Source organism: Balaenoptera borealis (genome assembly GCF_965194805.1).
Source record: "Balaenoptera borealis genome assembly, chromosome: 8".
Taxonomy (NCBI): domain Eukaryota; kingdom Metazoa; phylum Chordata; class Mammalia; order Artiodactyla; family Balaenopteridae; genus Balaenoptera; species Balaenoptera borealis.
In genome coordinates this window covers 91,741,896-91,765,984 of record NC_138865.1, presented here as the reverse complement: position 1 = coordinate 91,765,984, position 24,089 = coordinate 91,741,896, and the positions used below count along the sequence as shown (strand labels likewise).

At 42.0% G+C, this 24,089-nt stretch overlaps 1 protein-coding gene across 4 annotated transcripts in view; it reads right to left on the bottom strand.

Moving 5' to 3' along the window:
* The window catches only part of PLPPR1 (phospholipid phosphatase related 1), a 276,464-nt gene that overhangs the window by 169,378 nt on the left and 82,997 nt on the right, over nucleotides 1–24,089 (bottom strand). Inside the window, exon 1 of one of the 4 annotated variants that reach the window (XM_082404167.1) lies at nucleotides 12,045–22,625. The exons of the other annotated variants lie outside the window; for them this stretch is intronic. The gene's annotated coding sequence lies outside the window, so the exon portion shown is untranslated. Of the gene's footprint in view, nucleotides 1–12,044; nucleotides 22,626–24,089 lie in introns of those variants that run through there. 4 annotated transcript variants of the gene reach the window in all.

Here is a 24,089-nt window from a genome sequence, read left to right as displayed (position 1 = left end):
TAGAGCAAAACCAACATTGCACTTAGGGACGATTAATCTGGCAGAAAATCTGTGAAATGAATAGAGAGAACACAGGCGGGGGCCCATTTACAGGGCTAAAGGAGGGTTTAGCAAAAGACTGGGAGGACTTGGCCTGACACAGTGGAAGTAGGAACACAGTGCTGGAGAGAATGTTAGAGATTCATTCCGGGGGTGAAGCAACAGAGAACCAAGTTGGGCAAAGGGCTGAAAATGAAAATGCCAGATGAGAGAAAGTAGGGGCAGAATCCAAACCTCAAGTGGTTACCTGGGAGCTGCTAGCAGTTTCCTCGTGAAGCAAATGAGCCCATGGCAGGGATTACAGTCAGATCAGGAGCACCTGAGACTCTCCTAATCCAGAGGCAATGAAATACGAGACTGGAGAAAAGACCTGGGCATTTACTTTATGAGGGCCCCTGAGGAGAGAGCATGGAAGACACTACCCCCTTGGCAGTTACACCAAGGGAGGGAGCCTGGGCACCTGGGACTCTGTCAGTCCACTCCGAGCAGAGGTCACTTGGAGGCTGTGAGGCGGCTTGGTGCCAGCCTAACTGCACACGTAGAGGACCCTCTCCCAACACCCACTCTCAGGTGAACGGGCATCCAAATCTGACTGCCTTTATGACCATGGTTTGCAGAGCGCCCTGAGCCAGGAAAAAGATGGTGCCTCAGATTTGGTTATCTTAGGAATGGGCTCTGGGGTCAAAACACACCTGGGCTTAAATTCCCTTTCTGCCACTTAGTGACATTAGGCAAGTGATGTAACTTCACTGAGCTAGCTTGGATAGTAACACCTCACAGGGTTCTTATGGGGATTTCACAAGATAATAAAAGTGGATGGCAAAGAGCCTGAGACGTTTCAACACTCAGCAGATGAGCGCCCTGTACCCCTCACCCCATGCTTCCCAGTGTACCTGCCGCATCAGCTGCTGGTTTTCTGCAAAGTCACCTCCAGTTCCTGAAGTTGCATATTCTGTCTTCTTCCTGTACGTCCTCCACTCTCCCTCTCCTTCCCTGGGACACTTTTCTCTCTGTCCTGTTTCCTAGGAATTTGGTCTCTCTGCCTCCTCCTAAGTCTTGCTCTTCTTTATTCTTAATTTGAGCATCTGTCTCTTTATGCTTTTTGCTATTCTGCTCCTCCCTCCTAAGAGGTTACGACTGACTCAGGAGGAGCCCCAAAGGCACTTAGTACAAAAACTCATCTCTTGCTTGATTTGCAGAGCAGTTGTGAATATCATACCCTAGTATTAGGAAGAAATGGGCGTCTTTCAGGGACAGAGAGTGACTGTTTTTCTAAAGCCCACCCAAAGACACAAAACTGTGGTAATTCCCACAGAAAGCCTTACTGTGGATGAATACAAGACATTCCTCACAAATTATAAATATGCAGACATGGGAAATATACTAGACCACTAGGCACTGGGTAGGATTCTGCTCTGAGCCACAGAGCTATGTTTGAGTGAAGTTCACATGAGGCCATTGAACCAACCAAAAGGTAATTCCAGGCACAGCACCTATTCTGCGGGGTGAGGATGGGAGCCACTCTGAGCCACACACGTGGCTCCTATTTAGTTCTAAAGTTATCAGGTGGCTGGGCTGTGACCACACTGTCAGAACTGCTGAAGTGACCTTTTGCCCAACAACATGATCTGACAATATCCTAGTCCTTTCTTACTAAGCAGGATAAACCAGAAACAGAAGTCTCTTTCAATTCTTAATGCCGCGTGGAATTGAAACAGGGCTTGAAAATCGCAAAATATCAGTTTTAACAAATAAAGCATCTGTCTCCTCTATGTGCTAATGCCAAGTGTTCTGGGCAGCATTTTAAGTCTCTTGAAGGCACAGTCCTTGCCTGCTGGCCCTAGGATAAGGGTCTGTCATCACTGGGAGCTCAGAGCTTACAATGGGTTTTGTCCTAGTTTGGGGGAGGGGAGGTTTAGGAAGAGATCCTTCGGTCCCCTGCTGGGGAGGAAGGGAATTCCCTCTTTTGAGGCCTCAGGCTCAGAAACTGTTTCCCCAGGTTATTCAGTGGTACCTTCACTGGTGATGTTTTCCTGGTTTCTGTTGATGTAATGTCTAGGCAATTCAAGCTTGGATTTTCAAACATTTCTTTCTGCATAATCAATAGATCTCTTCTCTTTAATTGGCCTGGCTGGCTGGGTGGGCTAACCGGTGGGGTCTTCTGAGGGACCTTCATTTTCTGCCTCACAGGCTCCTGTCCAGCAAGGCTTAACATTGGCACATTATCAGGTATTCTTCCTACTTTTATTCAAGACTGCTCTCAGGGGCCTTCTCTGACCACCGTAAGCATCCACCTACCTAACCAGTCATTTGCCAGCAAATGATTCTTGAGCATCTGCTATGTGCCAGGACCTGTGCTGGTCACTGGGGGGTACAGAGATAAATAAACTGTGGTTTCTCAAAGCAAGAGACATATAAAGAGTCATGTTATGCTATGAGAAAGAAAGAGATATCATGAACGTGCTATGGGAGCCCAGAGGAAGCAGTCATTAGTTTTACTCAAATGGTGGGATAAGGGAAGGATTCCCAGAGGCGGTTGTGTTTAGGCGGGGACTCGAAGGATGAGGATTTCACCAAGAAGAGAAAAGAAAGAGCGTTTAAGGCAAGAGAAACAGCACGAGCAGAGGTAACAGATGATGAAGCACTTGGCACGTTGAAAGTGCTGCAAATAGTCTGGCTAGAACACTATCTAAATGAATGAGAACGTGGAGAAGTGAAGTTGGAAATAGGCTGGCTTACTTTACGAAGGAGTTAGCAAACTGTTCTTCAGGCCAGTGGTTTTCAAAGTGTGGTCTCCAGACCATCAGCATAAACTGAAAACTTGTTAGAAACGCAAATTCTCAGACCCCACCACAAACCCATCCCCAGACCTATGGCATCAGAACCTTTGGTAGGGAGGTGACGAGAGTGAGGGGGGAGACGGCAGTCAGTGTGGTTAACTCTCCAGGTGATTGTGATACATTAAGGATTGAGAATCACTGTTAGGCAGAGGGGGCATCAGAGATCTCTAGTCAGAGCAACAGTATAACACCCCTATGTTTGCAGAGAACATGCTAGCATCGATATGGAGTTGGACAGAGGTGAGAACTGGAGGTAAGGGGAACCACTCAGCAGGCTTTTGCAGTGACCTGCATAAGAGATGAGGAAGAAATGAAGAAAGTCATCCATCCACCTTGCCCATGCCTCATCCAAGCAGGCAAGTTACAGGAGAAAAAATAATACCCAACTAGGATCACTGGTTTCACAATAGATTCATGAGCACCCATTTCACAGATGCTTTAGATACCATCAGACCACCCCACTATGCTCTCTACCCCAAGTTTGATTCTCTTCATTTATCACAATCTGGATCTTGGTTAGCATCTGTCTCTTTCCCTACAATGAGAACTTCTTGAGGTTGGAGCCTTGTAAGTCGTGTTCCTCACTGAAATCTTAATGCCAAAAAAAATGGGCTACGTGAAGGAATTAAAGAAGTGACAACAGAAAATGAGAGGAGACAGAGTGAAGAGATAAAGTTTTAGGAGAGTATGGGAAGCATTCTAGGCTCTTCCTGGATTCCACCTGGAGGGCTGTCCTTAAGGGCAATAGGGAATATAGGAGACGAGCTAGCGGAGGCCAGGGAAGGGTCACTGGAGCAGCCACTCTGGCCACGTAGGATGCTGGGGCAAAGGGAAAACTAAGTCATGGAGGAAGTTCCTGGTAGGAGTTCCTGTGGTCTCGGGGGAAGAACCAGCCCAGTAAAACCAAGTCCAAAGGCACGTGGAGTCAGGCCACGTTTAGTACAAGCCTAATGTCAAGTGACAAAACTAAAACAAGTAAGGAGTCCGATGTCCTTTATTCAAGAGAAAATACTCCATGGACTGGGGGAGTGCAGTGCCTCAGAAGCAGTGGCGCATTCTTCCCAAGGGGTTTTGGGCAAGAGTGAGTTTACAGAGCATTAGAAGAGGCAATGTGGAAACAAGGCATGAGTGGCTGGGAGGTCAGGGATTTCCTTACAAGGCCGGTAGGTCCTATTTTCTAGGGTAAGGTGAGCTAGCTAAAGCCAAGTTGGAGGATTGTGACTGGTGTATGTCAGGTTTCCTTGACAGGCATTCCCTGTAAGTGCAGGCTGGCTTAGGTTTACTTTTGTGACATGGACCAGACTACTAAGGTGGCCTCCATTTAGTGGGTCCCAATACAAAAGTTAACCTTATCAGTAGCTTCAGAAGTACAAGCAGAGCTGGTCTGGCTACTATGGGCCAGGAGCAGGCCAAGTTTCAAATTCTGGTCTTTAATCCATCCATTCGTTGATTAATTGACTCATCCAAAATATATGACCAGAGAGGCAATATGGCATAGTGGTTAATAGGGCAAAGTCTATCGCCAGACTGAGAAGGTCTGAAACTGAAAACTGCCATCACTAGCAGTGAGACTTGGGGCAAGTTACTTAAGCTTTCTGTGCCTCAGTTTCCTTCTATGTAAGAAACTCTACGAGGTATTTTCTTGGTGAAGGAGGAAGCTTGGATCGTCTAGTGAGAGGGATGTTCAGATAGAGTTGGACTGAGAAATGTGGTAAAGGTTTGGAAGAGCCACCGCAGGACAAAGAACAGAACTGCTGACCAATCGGGAGAAACAAGTCGGGGCTGCGAATGATAAATATGCAGTGATGGGGCCAATTAGCAGGGTTATGCTTTTTTTCCGCCTGTACTGTTAGGTATCAAAGGAACAGGAGCAGAGAAAGTCAGCAATGAAGTTGATCTGATGTGGGGAATCACGGAGTAGGTAGGGGAACTGAAATTCCAGAGCACATAGGGATAAAGGATGTTGGTAGTTCAAGAACCAGGTAAGGATACGTGTCCTAATGCAGTTTCCCAATTTCAGTTACTTACATACTTATTCATGTCTTTCCCATGTCCATCCTATTGCTAGAAAATTACCTTTAAGTCTACCATTTTTACTTAGTCTCATTCTAAGAACAAGAACAATGAAATCATGGGTTAGATTCTTTTAAAATCCTCATTCAGTAAATATATAAGTTTTAAAATTGTTCATCCATATACAACCAAGAACCCTCTTGCTCATTCTGTGCTAGGAAAAATCCATCAAGATATTGTTAAGAACTTGGGCTTTGACCTGAGTTCAATTCCATCTAATAGGAGTAGTGAGATTTTCCACGTAAAGTGTGATTTTTTTGGCAATGTACTTAATCTCTCTAATCCTCAAGTTTCTAATCTGAAAACTGGCAAGGACACTATCTACTTCATAAATCATCATGAGAATTAAATAAGGTAATTCACACAAAAGGCTTACCCCCGCTCACCCCCCCCAAGTGATAGGCACAGAGTAGATGCTCAATAAAGTATGGTTATATTTGCTATATCAACTCCCATAGTGCCTAAGCACTTATGATGTTAATGATTAAATAAAATGACACAGTACAGTTAATACTTTCACCGACTAGAATCTTCCCTGTTGCCAGAGGAGATTCCCATAGGTTCTCCTAGGAGACCCATCTGTCCTCCCAATGTCTAACAGGATGCCATGTCCTTTGTGGTTGGAAATAAATGCTTATTTTCTATTCAAAGAATACTTATTCCTTATGACACTCCTACACAGGGATATAGGAGTGCCATTTTCTTCCAGACAGAAACTTCCATATTTGGATCATTTTCTCATGGGTTTCCTGCCAGGTGTCATCCCTGTGACCCCTTTAAGCAGAATATTACCTACTGACTGGCCTTGAGGTCACTCACCTGTGGAGCACACTCTCCACCTCTTCTCACGTTTGCCTGGGTCTTGTGTTGCTGCTTATTTTAGTCTCTCATCCTAGTACTGAGTTATTCCTGCTGTTTGGCTAGCAAGAGGACACACATATCAAATTGTGGGGTTCAGTATGTCTTGTTACACAGTCCACCAAGACAATCTTCCCTACAACACTTGGGCCAAATTCTACTGTAGGTAACCGGCTGCTATCTTCTGACCCCTGTTTTCCCTCACTGTCTCTAAGGGGTATGACAATCTTGTTGGTTTCTTCTGTTATGTCATATGTCATTAAACAGCTGTCATATTGTACCCTCTAGAAGGAGCCATTTATCCCACAGCAGATGAGGATGGGGAGCTATTTAAATGAGGGGAAGTCCCTGAAGAAAGCGGCTGTTCTGTAAATATATAAGGTACTCTCCTTCTGACTTTTAAGCACTTGCCAATGCACGTAGAATGCAAAGAACATTTTACACACCCAGTGATTTCTGTGCTAACAGGGTCAATGCTGTTTTGTTTTTGCTGGTGTTTAAAATACCTGTTTCTCCTATGTGCAGTACTAAGTGAAGATTCTGGTATAGAGTAGACCTCAAACACTTGAATGAATGAAACTTAAAATTAGCTTTAATCCATATGGAGAATCTATATTTTTCCTATCTCTTAACCTTGTTTTTGTGTCTCTGGGAAAAGCCAAACCCACGCAGCAAAACTAAGTTTTAGGAGAATGTATACAGCCTTAGCCCTTTAGGGTAAAAAAGGAGGGGGCAATGACCCCCTTCTAACTCCTTCTGTACTCACATTATCCCTCTCATTTGGGATACCATAACTTCACAGGTTTTGCCTCATTCATTCTATTAAGCGGCCAATGTGTAGTAGATGTTTACTCCATTTGTTAGGGGAGCAGTTGAGGCACACGGCAGGGGAAAGCTCTCCAGCCGATACAGATCTGGATCTAGATTCCAGTTCCTCAGCCCTTGATTCTGGCCTGACACCCACCTATTTTACTTCAAAATAGCCATTTTATTAACCACTATAATTATATATAATCTTTACTTTACATTTCCATGCCTACAAAAATTAACATAACGACGCCTCTTCTAATGCGAGTACAGCACACTGTCTTCACTCTGCAATCACCTCCCGCATGTTCTCCGACGACCCCCTCACTGCACTGTCAACCCTGAGCGGGAAGAAGAACTCATCTTGGAGGAGCTCGCATGCATGCAGGCACTCCGCTAGGTCTGCCCCATCTGCGGTCTCCTTTCGTCCTCAGGGAGTGCCTGCGAAGCAGGAATTCTCACCCTCCTGTGAGAGCGAGGCCAAGGCTCAGTGAAGATAACACCTCACCTAGGACAATAAAGCTAGGAAGTGGCAGAGCTGGGATCTGAACCCGTGTATTTATTTTTATTTCAAAGTTCACATTTTGCAGGCTATCTCTGTAGCGGGGTTTGGTAGGATTGGAGCTGCCTCTATAAACTGTGACCACATCTGGGTGCCTATTCTATTGCTGGCACCCAGTCACCTGCATTTCATATTAAGCAGGGGCGGTGGGGAGGGGGGCTCCAGCAACTCTATTTTTATTAGAACTCATTATAACTATTCAGTGTTTTCTAAATATTTTTCCTGTTTCTGAAAGGTGAAGAAATATAGCTTTCACAACAAATAGAGAAAAAAACCCCTCCCCACTGCAGTATTAATTGCTTTACCATGAGGTCTTTTGGGATGACTACATCATAAAGACAGAACTGTGTTCACCACCATATGGGATGCTAGTCACTTTTGGCTGCTCCTCTACATCCTTGGAAAGAAGCCAGCATCAGTGTCTCTCGTGCTGTGAGACCTGTGAGAACATGCATCGCCAGAGCTAATGAGAGATATGTTTAAAGGAGAAAAAATCATCTATTGGTGCCCTAAGAAACTGTCATCACTGAAAGCATGATGGAGGAAAGAAGCTGGCTAGTCAGTCTTCAGAAATTAGGCTTCCAGTTATTTATCAACTGAAACCTTTATATGGTATTCAATCTTGAGGCATTTTAAAAGTGGTCATGAATTTTGGATTTACAATTGGAAGAGGAAGTTCTCATTAATCAAGCATCTGTGTTACATACTGTGCTAGGTCCACTACCTACTTTTATTTAGTCCTTACAACAATTCTTTTTTTTTTAATTTAAAAACACTTTTATTTATGCATATATAATTACATACTTATACCAACTTTTCTATTTACATGAAGAATTAATCAGAATCTGAATCTCCTCTATCTCCCAGAGCAGACAAATCCTTAGCTTACTTTCTCTTTAACAAGGCACTGCATCACCAATTTACATTTGAAGATTTTTTGGAATCCTTTTGGATTGATTTGGGTGTATTTGCATCCTCTTCTATCATTGTGTTTCCGATTGCTGATGAATCATTTCTTGGCAATTGAATTAACTTTAGAGTCAATTGTCAATTGCTACTTGAACTTAACTGCAGGCTTTATCTTTTATTTGCTCACAGTTTTTCCTTATATGAGCCTCTTTCTTAAATTCTGTTTTTAGTTATAGTACATTATTTTGTATTTTTTCAGAAAGATTATTGGTGTTCAACTCAGACTTTTCATATTATTATTTGCCCTGACTTTTAAATGATAGTTTACTTCTTACAACAATTCTAGTAGCTGTGAGCATAAGCTTTAGGATCAGACAATCCTGTGTTTGAATCCCAGCTCTGCTGTGTGACCTCTCATGAGTTACTTCACTCTCTGTGCCTTGATTTCCTCACCTGTAAAATGGATGTCATCACACCCAGCCTGCAGCTCTGTGGTGAGGAATAAGTAATCTCTACAAAGCACTTAGCCCAGCCTAGCACCCAACATGCAGTAAACTGTAATATCCATTAATTCTTCCAAAAAATATACATTGGGCAGCTATTTGTGCCAGGTATTGTTTTTGTCTTTGGAGACACAGTGGTATATGAAATAGACAGAAGCCCTGTCTTGTGGTATTCAATATTCAGAATCGTAATTATGATTCTTAACAACCTAGTGAGTTATGGGGTAGATATTATGGGCCTCAGTTTACATGTGAGGAAACTGAGGCACAGGAATTCATTTCTCCAAGTTACCTTGGTGGCAAGAATCTACCAGCTCTACTGGTACAGACAAGATGACACAGTTGTCTTAATTACTGCATATGCATGAGGAGTGGTCATGGTAATTCACAAACGCAGCCTCATTTATTCTGTATGCAGTCAATGCGGGTAGCCTGACACAGCGGGAAAGCTCAGGATTTACAGTCAGAGGGTTTGATTTAAATCATGACTCTGCCACTTACTTGATGTTATGTATCCTCTGTGAGCAACTTGAGCTCTTTGCACCTGTCCATCTACACAGTAGGGATAACAGTATACTCAGGGCTATGTGAGGGATCAAATGAGGCAGGGAGATTCAGGAACTTTGTAAATCCTACCACATTACTGAAAGGAATATTAGAATATGACCATTTCAGAGCAGACTGTTTTCTCTTCAGAGGTTATACATACTAAAAGTTGTACCACTGCTTTTTAGAGGATATTCTTGATCTACACTCAGAGTTGCCATGGACAGTATGCAGGCTGTGCCCTGCCCAAGGGCACTGAACCAAGGAGGCAAACAGTGACTAAAATTCAGCCTATTCTCTGTTCGGCAAGCCATGCACCCAAATACAGGACCACCTTTACACAGAGGAACCAGCAACTTCTTCTAATGTTGCCCCAAGGCAGAGTTATGGGCTAGCAGTGTCCCTGCTTAAACTTTGTTCTCCTTTAATCATCTTCCATCTATTTCTGTCCAAATAATTCTTATTTCTTGCCCCTCCAACTTCCATTCCTTCTGGCCTGTGCTCTTCTCTCTTCTCCTGACTATTTTTCTCACCTGGAAGTCCTTCCAACAGCTTGCTTAAACCAACACAGCACTTCTCCCTGTCAGTCACTTTTCTTGCCTGTATGTATTTACCAAGCCCGATGTGCAGAACATCCCTCCATCCCATCTGCCACCCAGTCTGCCAAAGAATGTCACCTCTCGGACTGCCCTTAAGGTAAAGGAACGGGTGCTATGAGGAGAGCCAGGCACTGTCACTAAGAAACCCAGTAGTAACCACATTCAAGTCCTCACCATGCAATTATGGCATAAAAATAACCACACAACCCATTTTCACACATAGAAGTACATAAAGCTGTTAAAAGCAAATATAACAGAATAAATGCAATTCATAAAGAAAGACACGTACACCTAAGTGACTAAAAACTGAGTGGGGGGGGGCGGGGCTTCCATGGTGGCACAGAGGGTAAGAATCTGCCTGCCAATGCGGGACACACGGGTTCGAGCCCTGGTCCAGGAAGATCCCACATGCAGCGGAGCAACTAAGCCCGTGCACCACAACTACTGAGCCTGCGCTCTAGAGCCCGTGAGCCACAACTACTGAAGCCCGCGCACCTAGAGCCCATGCTCCACAAGAGAAGCCACCGCAATGAGAAGCCTGTGCACCGCAACCAAGAGGAGCCCCCGCTCGCCGCAACTAGAGAAAGCCCACGCGCAGCAACAGAGACGGAAGGCAGCCAAAAATAAATAAATAAAAAAATATATATATTAAAAAAAAAAAAACTGAATAGGGAGGAAGGGATTTATGAGTGAACGATTCAATAGTAACAAGTAAATGTAGAGAAATTGGAACCTTCACTAGAGCAATAAAAACAGCTTAACGTCAGAGGAAAAGAGAACATCGTCATGCAAAGCACATGTTGAATGGCGTCAAATACGATCAGCAAAGGAGAACCCAGAAGACTATTTTTGTTCCGAGATTTTAACTCATCCAGTGAGATAGTTTGATTTAAATCAAACTAATCAAACATCAAATCTCCGATTTGATGAACAGACCTGCACTTATTCTCTCAACTCTAATGCTGGCAGTAAAAGCTGTTCCTATAAACATGATGTTTCTTCGGGGGCGCTCTGGGTACTTTGCAACCTGCAAGCAGCATCTCAGGTTTTAAAGGGAAGTGGGCTGGTGATAAATGGTGATAGAGAACATAATTATTCCCCCACTAATTCTGATTCACCTGCCACTAAGGGCTGTGAAAGGAAATAGAGGGAAGGGGAAGAGGAGGAGGAGGTGAGGGTGGGAAAAGAACTCTGAAGTAATTTACACCCACTCAAAGGTGAAGGGGAGGAATTGAAGCTGATTAAAAAAATAGCAGAGAAACTTCCCTAAATCCCTGCAACCTCAGTCACAGCACATACTATCCACTTTGTATTTTATGTGCAGAGTTTCTGGCCTGTCTCCTCTTCCCTGAACAGCCATCTGAAATAAACCACGGCTGTGTTAACGTACGTGATTGACTTGACTCCGCTGCTGCTCCTTTCCTCATTGACAGCCTGCTGGGCAAACAGTGGCAGGAGGGGAAAACTGAAGAATGGGAAGGTGAAAACAACTGCACCAGACGTAGAGAATGGACTTGAGGACACGGCGAGGGGGAAGGGTAAGCTGGGAGGAAGTGAGAGAGTAGCATGGACATATATACACTACCAAATGTAAAATAGATAGCTAGTGGGAAGCAGCCGCATAGCACAGGGAGATCAGCTCGGTGCTTTGTGACCACCTAGAGGGGTGGGATAGGGAGGGTGGGAGGGAGACACAGAGGGAGGGGATATGGGGATATATGTACACATATAGCTGATTCACTTTGTTATACAGCAGAAACTAACACACCATTGTAAAGCAATTATACTCCAATAAAGATGTTAAGAAAAAAAACCAACTGCACCAGCATGTAATGGCAAACAGGGATCTCCCAAGGATGTATGTGTCGGCTTTTATCAAGAAAGGACTCCCGCAGCAATAGGACCTGCAACCTTCAAGCCAGAGATGACTCAGAGGAGGAGGAAAACATCACTCTACTCTAATGACCTACATGATTCAGGAACACAATGACAGAATATAGACTCCAGAGCAGCAGATCTCAGGGAGCGACGGGCAGAGCAATCTAGAGGCTCCATTTAGGTAGATGATAACATTTCATTGATCTTAAGGGGGCTGGTAAAAGTGAGAAAATGAAACACACTCTGTAGAGGAAAAAAACAAAAACAAAAACCTGAGTCATTTAGCCTGGCAGGGATCGAAATAAGGAGATCCTTAAGAGAAGGGTTTGAAATCATAGTAAATTAGTACAAGTGGTGGGATACAGTGGAAAGCACTTTGCCCTGGGAATCGGATCTGGGTTCTAAGACAACGCTTCAATAATCAAATTACCTATTTAGGGTGGGTGTTCAAGTGGAGACTGATGAAGCCCTCGTTTCTGTGGCCTGTGAATTAATATTTGCTTTTTTCACTCTAGGAAAAATGGACAGAAAAAAGGGCATCAATTAATCTACAAAATTAGAATTGTGACCATGTGGGAAGCATCTAGGGAATTTTTCAGTCCTTTTAAGGATCTCTGTCATCTGACCCTGCAGAGTGATGCAGTTGCAAGTTCACTAGCCAAGGAGTCAGGGCTGATGGGGTCTCATACCAACTAGTAAGCGTAACTTGGTGTTCTTTATACCTCAGTCACCTCATCTATAAAACGAGGGGTGCAAGTTAAACCATAAACTTGACTCTTTAGAGGTCTTGTTACCTGGTGTGCCATACTCAGTTCTCACTATTTGCTCACAGACACCCTCTGGGGTTTTCATTCCTCTGCTTCTCCCCTCCACAAATGCCATGCCCAGTCCCACCACCTCCCCTTTGCTTTTGCTGTTCTCTTGAACTAGAACTTGAATCCATCCCTACTCCCTTCCAAACTCTACCATAAGAGTAAGTTATCCCCAGCTCCTCTGATACCTGTCATTCTTTGCAATTTTCCTCTTCTTACAGACCACAACATATCACTTAGCACTTGATTATATTATCTGATGCTGTCTTCAAATTATTTTCTATGACTTAGGCTTGTCTCTTTAACAATATATCAAATTCCTTAATTCTTCAACTTCTATATTCTTTATGGTACATAAATAGTCAATAAGGCTTAATACAGAGATATGGTCTACCGAGCTTGACACAAGTAGAAACTCTGAATGGATACCAACCTCATTTTCATAGAGTAGAACAAAACTGCACATTTCCTAGAACTCCAGACCTAAACTTGACTCTAGTTATGTTGTTTACACTCCGCAATTTCCTTGACTATTCTTGAATATTAGTAATTCAAATATTTTGAATGTTTTCTATTTTCTAAATGCCTTATATGTATCATCTCACTTAATTCTCACAGCCACCCAGTAAAGTAGTATATTACTGACCCAGTTTTGTAGATGGAGAAAATGAAGCTCAGCAAGGTTAAGCAGCTTGCCCAAACCCACAGAGAAATAAAGGGTAGAGCTGGGGCTTGAACCCAGCTTGTCTAAATTCAGAGCCTGGTTTATAACCACCATACAATACTACTGTATGGCTTCAGTATGATTTTGCTTTGCTGTAGTTTCCTTCACTTCCTTACAGGGATAAACTTGAGAATAGTAGGCATAAAATAGTCATCCTTCTTCGAGTATGAAACTTTCCTATTATTTAAGCTGAAAACATTGAATAACAGTGATTTACTATTTGCTGCTCACTCCATGCCAGGCATGAGTATAAGCATTCACATATGTCATATTATTTAATGCTGATTGCCTAAAGCTAATATGTAAATATCATGTATAGTAGATACAAATATGATTCCTTTTTAAAAAAACAGATAAAATAATTGAAGCTTAAGTTCAATAATTTATCCAAAGTCAAAAGTTTTTCGATGGTAAAGTTAGAATTCAAACTCAGTCCCTTTTGATACTAGAGGCCAAACTCAACCTGTAAACTATCTTGTTTTCTCGTATTATCTGTTATAGTGCTTATATGATTTAACACAAGTGTTCCTTTATAATGAACACAGAATCAGGGGAAAATAGTTAAATCCATTCCACCTGGCAGTAAACACTACACTTCTTAAAGGTAATGGTATAAAGTATAAGATAGTTTTCAAAAGCATGTGTTACATAAGGAGACAGGTGCCATGTGCAGTAAAGGGTATTGGTGGAGACAATCCATATAGATGAAAATAAAGGAACACTTTTGTTATTTCTGAGACTGCTACTCAAGCTTATCTTTCTGTAAGTTTCCTAACTGAAGCTTGATCCCAAGGGATTTATACCACAGCTAAACACTAGTTCAGTTACATGGTTTTGTAGCATGATTGAATCTATCCAGCAGTCAAACTTAGACGTGAAATAACACGAACCATAATCCTTGGTTAATCATTCAAGACAAGAAAACGTTCCAGAGACTGATGGAAAAAGAATGAAAAAAAGCCACCTAAGTACTAGAATTCTCCATTGCATTTTTCATTCTTTAGGGCCTGTGCCCCGCTCATTTCTAGGGATTTAGTGGTGCTGATTGATCTTAATCTCTTCTTAAGACTTTCAGGTGTTGTCTGTGTACAGCCCCCTCAGTTTCCAAACTATCTCTGTTTTCAAAACTCTATTTAAAAATCTGCAGTGTCTTAAGATGCTACTGGCCAAATAGTCTAGGAGGAATAGAGTTATGGAAAGCCAGAACAATCCCACTACACCAAATCTTTTCTTATGAAACTGACTAAGCAATGGTTCAAAAAAACAATAATCAACATCGATGCAGCACTTCCTATAAGCCAGGTACTGTTCTGAGCACTTTGCTTTGACTCATTCTATCAACAACCCTATGAAGTAGGTACTATTACTATTCATTTTACACATAGGGAAACCAAGACAACGTGAGGTTAAGTAACTTGTCCCAGATCACACAGCTAGTAAGTAGCAGAGATAAAAGTTAAGCCCAGGTAATCTGAGTACAGAGTCTATAGTTTTAATCTCTTGGCTAAAAATTTCTTTCAAAGCAAAGTTCTTCACTACTTGTTTCTCTAGGACTTGGCTCCCCATTTGCAAAATTAGATTAAAATGTGTACCTTTCTCAAACTTTCAAGACCCCATGGAAAGTGAGCTAAGAAACAGAAGGTAAGTGGTGATGAACCTTTCATACCCAGGAGCAGACGCTGGTGTCGGAGGGAGAACACTCACAGGGTAGGTCACAGGGCTTCCCACCCGGAGAAGAGTCCACATCCCCACTCCTCCAGCCTTCCTTATGCTTCCACCTTCCCAACTGAGCTTCTGAGGGCTACTCCTCCTCAGGTGGTCCCTTTAAACCTGATGGCGCCATGCAGATACACCTGGGCCACGGAAGGTGGGCAAGCCTTGGGAATTAGAGGCGTGGCTTGGGCACCTGCCTTCACTGCTTTGAACCAAAAATACTGCTTAAGTTGCCTTCCTGCACTTAGAAGGTTTTAATGTGATAAAATTTTCTCCTTAAAAGAAATATTAATGGAAGGATTCAAGCGATCGGGTAATCACATTTACACACACACACACACACACACAGACACACACACACACACGCACACACACATATACAATTATCCCAGAATGAGTTTACAAAGGACTTTTAATAGGTATTGTTTTTAAAGTACCATTAAGGCCAGGTTATATCATTTGTTTATCATTAGTACACACACAGTTGGCCTTATCCAGAATGAGAAGGGGAATAGGGACCATTACACATATATTTATTCCTGAAATTATTTCTGATTATCAGTATAAATATTGTCACAACAAATTCGTGATGTGTGAACTGTTTATCTACATTTTGCAAATGAATAAACTGAGGATCACGGAACTTTAATAACCTATCCACGGCTTCACATATAAATAGTAAGTGGCTGAGCTCACATTTAAAGTCAGACTGTGTAAACCAAAACCCACACTCTTTCAAGTACCTCTCCATGCTGTTCAGTTTATCAGTTCCTACTTTGCCCCTGATACACATTTTCTGTATTATCCTATTCTCCACTTAGAACATCTGAACACACTTACACATATGCTGGTAATTCAGCTTAGCACAAATGATGGAGGATTAAGTGGATAGGTGCCCAGAAGTGATTTTGTATTATTTATATTTTCAAGCATAATCTACTCTCTCTTTGTCAGTTGTTTTATTCTTAGTAATTGGTTAGGCATCAGCAAGAATTAAATCAAGCTGAGAAAGGTCTCAATAAATATGTGCCAGTCTTGTAAAAAAAAAAGGTTCTTAATATATAATAAATAGTAGCTACCATTTATGAAGTGCCAGGCCTTTTATCTAATTTAATTTTTATAACATTCCTCTGAGGTTGGTATATTATTCGTTCCATTTTCTAGAAGAGGAAGAAAATGAGGTCTAAGGACACTGAGTAGCTTGCCCAGGGTTATACAGCTGGTAAGAGGCACATCTTGGATCACACCAGCTCTGTCTGACCTAAATGCCCCGATCTGCTTCATGTCATCTTGCATGCTGGTCTCAAAGAGGAAGCTTCCTGCCATGGAAACACAGCAGCGAGATACTGAAGGGAAAATGATGCATGTAGAATAATTTCAGTAATTTCAGTACTTTTTTAGCTTCCTGAGGCATAACTGACAATAAACCAGGCATATTTAGAATGTAAATTTGATGACTTTTGACATATGTATATATCTATTAAACCATCACCATAATCAAGATAATGAGTATATTCATCACACCCAAAAGTTTCCTCATTGCCTTTATAATCTCCGCACCCTGCTCTCCCATCCCCAGGCAACCACATGATATGTTGTCATTATACATTACTTTGCACTTCCTAGAATTTTATATAAATGGAATCATACAGTATGTACTCTTTTTTTGGTGAGGCCTTTTGCATTCAGTATGATTATTTTCAAATTTAGCCATGTTGTATATATCAATAGTTTGTTCCTTTTTATTGCTAAGTAGTACTCCATTGTGTGGATATGCCACAATTTGCTTTTCCATTCCATTTTTCATTTAATGGACATACATTTTGGTTGTTTCCAGTTTGGGGCTATTGCAAATAAAGCTGCTATGCGTATTTTTGTACAAATTTTTGTGTGGATGTATGCTTTCATTTCTCTTGAATAAATAATTAGGAATGGAATGATTAGGTCATATGGTAGATGTATGTTTAACTTAAAAAAAAAACCTCCCAGACTCTTTTCTAAAGTGGTTGTACTACCTTATATTCTCACCAGTAGTGAATGAGAGTTACAGTTGCTCCATACCTTTGCCAACATTTGGTATAGTCAGTCTTCTATATTTTCAACAAGGAATTATTGGGTCCCTATAGTGTGTTCTGCACTGTGCAAGAGGGCATGGGGGGTTAAGGAATTAGAGGACTAGGGACTCTACCTCATAGAGCTCAAAGTCTACCTGGGGAGACAATGAAGTAGTTAGAGCACGATTAGTATAATTGCATATCTATCTATCTATCTATCTAATAAGAAGGATTAATATGATAGGATAGGATATCTAAATATGATTAAAAGTATTTAAACGGCAATATAAAATAAGAGCATAACATTATTACGTATAGTTGGTCAGGTGTTGCTTCTGGTAGAAGATAACTTTTGTATCAACCTTGAGAGAACCACAGGACTTATATTGTTACAAGAAAAAGATGGTGTTTCAGAATCCTCTATTGACAGGCTAACATGGGTCACTTATTTAACTTCTCTGTTCCTCATAACAGGGTGTTATCATGTGAAAGACCCAAATTAAACCACAAGACAAAGGACTACGAAATCATCTCCTTCCAAAGTTCTCATCAAAGAAGTGCGTCAACCCTGCAGATTACATGGGCTCAGGCAAAGAAATGAATAATTACCTACATATTTTGAGAGATAGCACTGATTAACTTGGGCACGTCAACATGAAAAAATGCCACCCTCCCGTCACATTAAACTTGTGCTGTACTGCATGCCAAAAACTATCCAGTCACTGCTTTGAAGGGAGTGTGGGTTTTCCATGGAAACTGAATTTGGCACTCAGTAAACTGTCTACCACAGACTGACTCAAATAATATAAAGATTTGGCAGGAGTAAATAAGATCATCATTACATCTCAAAGGAAAAATGATTTCTTCACTTACAAAAAAAATAGCATTCATTCTTTTAAGGAAACAACTCAGAATTTAAACAAAAGGCTATAATGGTAGGTTGGGGTGAATCATGATTCCAGTGGAGATTTTCTTCCTTGGAATTTCTCTACAACTGGAGGTTTTGGTGGTTGTACCATGTGAGCTGCAGACCTCTTGGTCCTTCAATAGAGGTCCCAGGTTTTCCTTTAATGTATCTCCAGACATAGCACCCAGGTTCTCAAAGAAACTTCCCACTATCCCAAAGTACCTGTTCTTTTCTAGATCCCCTGAACTACTCTTTCTAGGAATTCTGTCAACCTTAATCTCCACCCACATCCCAGCCCAATATCCCCTACATTGCCTGATGTGATTGAATTCTTCCTCCTCTCCCTCCCTAAGTGATTCTCTTGAAATGATCCTCCAACTACCTACTTGCTCTCACTCCACTCATACCCCACCCCGCCCCTCACATGCACCGGCCATCACCAGGTACATTACATTTATGGTACCTGCATTTGCCCTTACTGGTGGGACCAGACCCAAGCTGTCTGATTTCAAAATTTGGAGGGCTCACTGTGAAGATGTTCTATTTCTTAGTGTCTCAAAAGCCTTGTGATGGACTTAAAGGTAGAGCTATTCAACATTTCTAATTTGGGGGACTTTCAGATTTATAATGCTTGGTCTCAATTTTAGAGTCTGGACCCCTAATTTAGGGATTTAGAAATATATAGATACATTGATTTGGCTTACAGGGAACCATCCACAACAAAGTCTTGGAGGAGCTTCAGGAACACCAGTTATTGGGCATAAGCCCAGGTGAATCTACTGTATTGAAACTAAATTCAGGTCTAAGGGAAAGAATGCTATTATGAGGCCCTTAACCATTGCACTTAAGATAAAGCCATTTATATTCAATGTTACTTTGCAATTGTGGAAACAGATATAGAAGAATTCTGACCTAACTTCTACGGACAGACCTGAAAGCCAGCAGTCTCTGAGAGTAACCAGGTGCTGACTAGGTACTAGAAGGAATACGGTTTAGGGGTTGGCAGCGATGGAAGTAGTATACAAAAGGCAACAACTCCAATTCAGAGTTTACCCTGGGTCTGTTTTCAAAAAGGCTGTTTTTTCATAGGGATACCAACTGTCTCAAATATATTTAATTAAGTAGAGCTATTGACTCTTATTAACTACCGAAATTATTAAACAAGATTGAACAGTAAAAAATATGACTCTACAAATAACTTCTAGAATACACATCTTTGAAACTGATTGTGTTTTGTTTAGTTTTAAATTGAATACCTACTTTAAAGCTGGCAGGGATTCTTATTTCAACTTTTTATTTTTTTCCTAGTCTATTAAGGAAAAAAAAAGCTGGATGTAGTTTCTATCTCTGTAAGATGAGAATCATCACAAAGTTGTTGTAAGATAAAAATCTCTTCAAACAGTGCTGGGCACATAGCAAGTACAATTAAATGTTTGCTAGTAATATTATGAAAACCAACAGTTGTCGACAATGGCAGTGTTTGTACAACAATGGGAAGATGAACAAGTTTTTAAATGCCTGGAAAGGGTATATATCTTTATGATGTATGACAATGTTCCTATAGTGAGATTAGCTTTCAGTGACAGATCAGGGAAGACTGCCAGATAAGATTCCTTGTTATGGTTCAGATGCTACCTCTGAAAAATCCCTCTCTGCACATTCAAAGAGAATTGTAAGAGCAAACCTGGAAAACAAATGAATACAAAGCTAGTTCAATGTCTGTTTTTATATGAAGGAAATAAATACCAAAAGGCTGACTGTTTGGATGGCTCCAGCCTTCCAGAGCATTGGGAAATGCTCCAGCCATGTTCCTGGGGGTGACTCTGGTCTTAGTTCTGCAAACCACGAATTAATGGACTCAACTGTACTGTCATGGTAACATTTGTGATCAGCCCTCAAGCAGCTAGCTGAGTGCATGTCCTATATCTAAAAAAGAGGAGATGGACTCAGCCGGTATAACAGAAAGGGGAAAAGCTGCTACCTTCTGGAAGAATTCACTGTTCTCACCTGCCCACACTCACAATTCTCACAGCATAACCAGTTGTAAAAATCTTGCGACTCCTGTCAATCTAAGGCATTCAATCATTTTTCACCTTCCTTGAGCACCACAGCCACTGCACTTGCTGACATGAAATATGAGAACAAACTGACTGTATACATGTTGTGAGGTGAATGTAGAATGAAGCTGAGCTGTTTACCCTGCAGTCGCTTATAAAAAATTACAAACTGCTCCTTGATCATAAATTACTGTTGTAAATGTTGTTACTTGTGACTAAAATGCATGGTATACTCAGAAGGACAGAGCTTTGGCAAGCGTAGCTTTCAATTCTTTATTAAAGATGGCCTGGTGTATTGAAAAGACAGACTTTCAGACAGACCTGGCTCCAGATTTGGGCTCTGCTATGATGTGAACTTGATCAAGTGACTTAAACCCTCTGAGTCTCAGTTTCCTTACCTGTGGAATGAAAAGACTAAAAAGAAAAGTGCTTGACACAGTATATAGTAACTCAATGAATGCAAATTTATTATTCGTCTGCTAAAAAGAAGCTAGATACTGTTTCTAAGATGCACTGCACTATTCCACTGGCTAAGACTCAGGCATCAATAGGAACTTGTAAGAAACCCATTCTAGAAGGCCATGATCATTATGTGTCCTGAAGGCTATAAACAATCTGAGCATGAGAGAAAACCAGTGTTAACAAGTGGCCTTCCACCCTCTGCCTAAAACCCCAGTGACTGGTGTTCATCCCCTTGTGAATCAGCTTCATTTGTCTTTGGGAGATTCAACTGTTAGAAAATGCTTATTTAACTTGAGCCCATACTTGTTTCTCTGCAATAATCACCCACTGATGGATTTTGATTCTGTCTTCTAAGCCACCAAGAATAATTCCAGTAACTCCAATGCCAAGGATGTGATTGTGGTGATGAGAGGGAAGAGCCACTAAATCCTGGAACTAAGAGAGCAGGAAGGGCCTCACAGGGTCATATTCTTTCCCAAGGTACAGAGATTCTGAAGCCAAGAGAGACTGGTGGCTGAGCTAACTGATTCTCAAACCTTTCCTTTGGTGATGACCCAAAACATATCTGTTTAAAGAGGGAAGAATATGACCGTAACTATTTCCTTTGTTCAGCTTAAAAACCAGAATGGTCCTAGGATAAAATAAGGGGATGCTACTTAGCATATAATAGGCACTCACCCAACCATTCATTCAGTAGCACCTATTGCTAACTGAATAGCACGTGTTAACTGACTATGTAAAGAAGAGCTTGAGTAAGTCACTTAGAAAGATACCAGGCAATGAAGTTCTAGCCAATAAGGATATTTATGATGCTTCTTTGAGGAACAATAAATTTAGATGATAAAAACACAAAGACATTGATAAGATACATTGCCAATGAACTTGGAAAAAGTAAATGGAACATTCACACATTATCTCTTCTAAATAAGTCACAAAGCCTACAGTCAGTAATTCTAACCATCAAAACTAACAAGAGGAATTCACAATTGGTTCCATTGGCTGTTAGGTGGGTAGGGTAAAAGAAAAAAAAAGGAAAAGAGGAATTTCGAGAGAGTGAGTACACTTCATTCCGTATCTCTTTTCTCACACTTTGTGGATGATTATTTTTATTCTTGCGTGTGTAAAGACATTTTTTCTCCTGGGAAGCCATAGTAGGAGGAGGCTGGAACACTACTTTAGGTGTGAAAATGTGGGTAAATCAGCCACCAGAAAGAACCCAGAGATCTTGCCTAGCCAGTAAGCAGAAACTCAGTAAAGCACAGGCTAAAAGAAGGGAAGAACATCTCCTAAATTCTGCTAGTCATGGCAGTAAACTGAGGTAGACTGCCCCTAGTGAGGCTGTAGAGATGCCAAGGAAAACCCAGGTTTTTCCTTCAGTGTAGGACCAGCCTCCTCAGCCAGCTAAAGAACAAACACATGAGACAGAAATGAGTGGTTTAGGTGGGAGGGATGTGGAAAAGAGTATGGGGAGGGAATTTTTCCAGAGCCACTGCATTCTCCAAGGAAGTAAAGGGCCTAGAGGTCATCTGTGGTTCTCTTTGAGGTCCTCTGGAAAATGTGTCTCATTCAGCTCACCAAGGACTCTGGTGGTCTGCGAACACAAAGGGATTGTACAGTGGTGCTAGCTGGCTTTCCTCCATGTGCTCAGCTAAGGTTTTTAGTTTCCCATTGGTAGTCCCCAGCCTAGCTCAAGGCTTTCAAGGGGCAGCTTCTTAGTTTCTCTACAGCCCAATCTTGCTCCCAAGGTGCTACTGACTCTTCCTCTTGGTTGTTTACGAGCCCTTCCCTGTCACCTCTGCACTCTCAGTTTCCCTGCCCAGAGACATCTGGTGGTTCAATGGACTCTAGAGGGAAGTTCCCTTGAGAAGCTTGACCTGGCTCTGCTGCCTGCTACTGCCCTCCACCGGCCACACTTGATGGCCAGGGTTTGCTCCTCAGCTCCGGGCAGTACAATGGGAAGTGGTTTTACTCCAAGCATCTCCCAGGAGACCAGGAGGGCTGCCACATTGCCAAAGCAGCACACCACCAAGGATACCATAACACTGGGGAAAGCACCACTCTGAAGTCCCCATCTATGGCCATCCTTCAAAGAAGAGGTACCAGCCTTTCACCTATTAAACACGTGTTGAGGGCTGTGTGCTGAGCATATGGTAAGACTGGGAAGACATGAAAAAGAGAAAAAGGACTCTCAGGAAGCTTCCAGCGCTGCAGGCCCAATTACAGCTTGCCCGTTCCCACGGGCCCAATTCTAGTGCAGGAGGGTGGCAACTTACCTGAGCCCCAAGCCCAAGCCCTTCAGGAGTTTCTGGAAAAAAACTTCTCATGGGGTGTCATCCAAATCTGCACTTTATCTTTGTGTCCTTGTCCCTTTTTATTTTTGAAGGGATCAAAGTCTAAGACACAGGTCTTCCTTCAAGGAATTTCACAATTGGGAGGAAGACAGTCATGGAAAAAAATAACTATAACATAAATCATGATGTGGCAAGAGCCAAGCTGCGTGGGAGTGAGGAGGAGGAGGCAATTAGGACTGTGGGTATAAGAGGACTGTGGCCTTCCTAAAACAGAAATCTCATCACGCCACTTGCTTGTTTAAAAAGCAAGAGAAAATAAGAAAGGAATTTTATGACTCTCCATTGTCCACAGGCTCAGATTGAACCCCCTTGGAATGTCTAGAGTAGGCTTCATACTCTTCCCCCTACCTGCCCTAGAGCCTCTCTCATCACTCTCTAACATCCGCTGCTCCAGCTGGAGTCGCATCTTTACCTCAAACCGCTTGAAGCTGGAATCCAGAGAGAGTGCCAGGCATCGCCCTGCAGTTCATGGGACAATCCTAGAGCCTCTGTGCTTCACTCCTCCTCAACTTCACTCCGTCTCATGTTCCATTCAGCGCTCTCTTTTAGACCCTGTTTCCCAGAAAGCAAACTTAGTCTCTAACATGTGAGTCCAGACACATTCACTCTTGGACAGTTATGTTCTTTGTCTCCCTCGTATCAGCCCCACTAAACCCAGATTCCCCAGACCCCCAGCGAGCAGCACCTGTGTCCTGTCTGTGACGTGACGTGGCATTTAAGATTCTTGACCATTACTAAGGCCCAGGGCAGGTCATGCTTGCTTCTATTGGCTTCTTGCCCATCCATGTCCTAGGATGTTAGTAATGAATCAAAACTGATACAGCTATACTGTCTTAGGTAATTTCTCTGGACTCAGCCTCTAACTTCTCCTCAGAACACTTGATCTTAGCTGTTTTATTTCTCCATTGGCTGCCCTCTGGATTGTTCCTTTATGCTTTCCCCCTTGAAACCACTGCTGATATAAAATTTGTCTCTGTTGATGGCATCTGACAAAGCAACCCTTGGGCAGGAAATCCCCAATATCCTGGAGCCCTACTTATTTAAGAAGAGGGAATCAGATATAACAAAAGTAATGATGAGAATACTGGTAGGATTAGGTGATGTCTACTGAGTGCTCACCTGTGCCAGGCGCCATACTAGGTATGTCATTTCATCCTCACAACTAAATTTTGAAGGAGATGTTCTTATTATCTCCATTTAAAGAGAAGGAAACTGAGACTTCGGAGATTAAATAACCTCCTTAAGGTTTTGACACATCTGATTTCAGAACCTGCACTCTTAACCACATGTTTTTTCCTGGTTCCCTGCCTTACAGATAGTAAGCACTCCATAGCTGTTTATTAGATTGTCTAGATGATATTGGCATTTGGCCACAGAGCCACATTGAGATTTGTG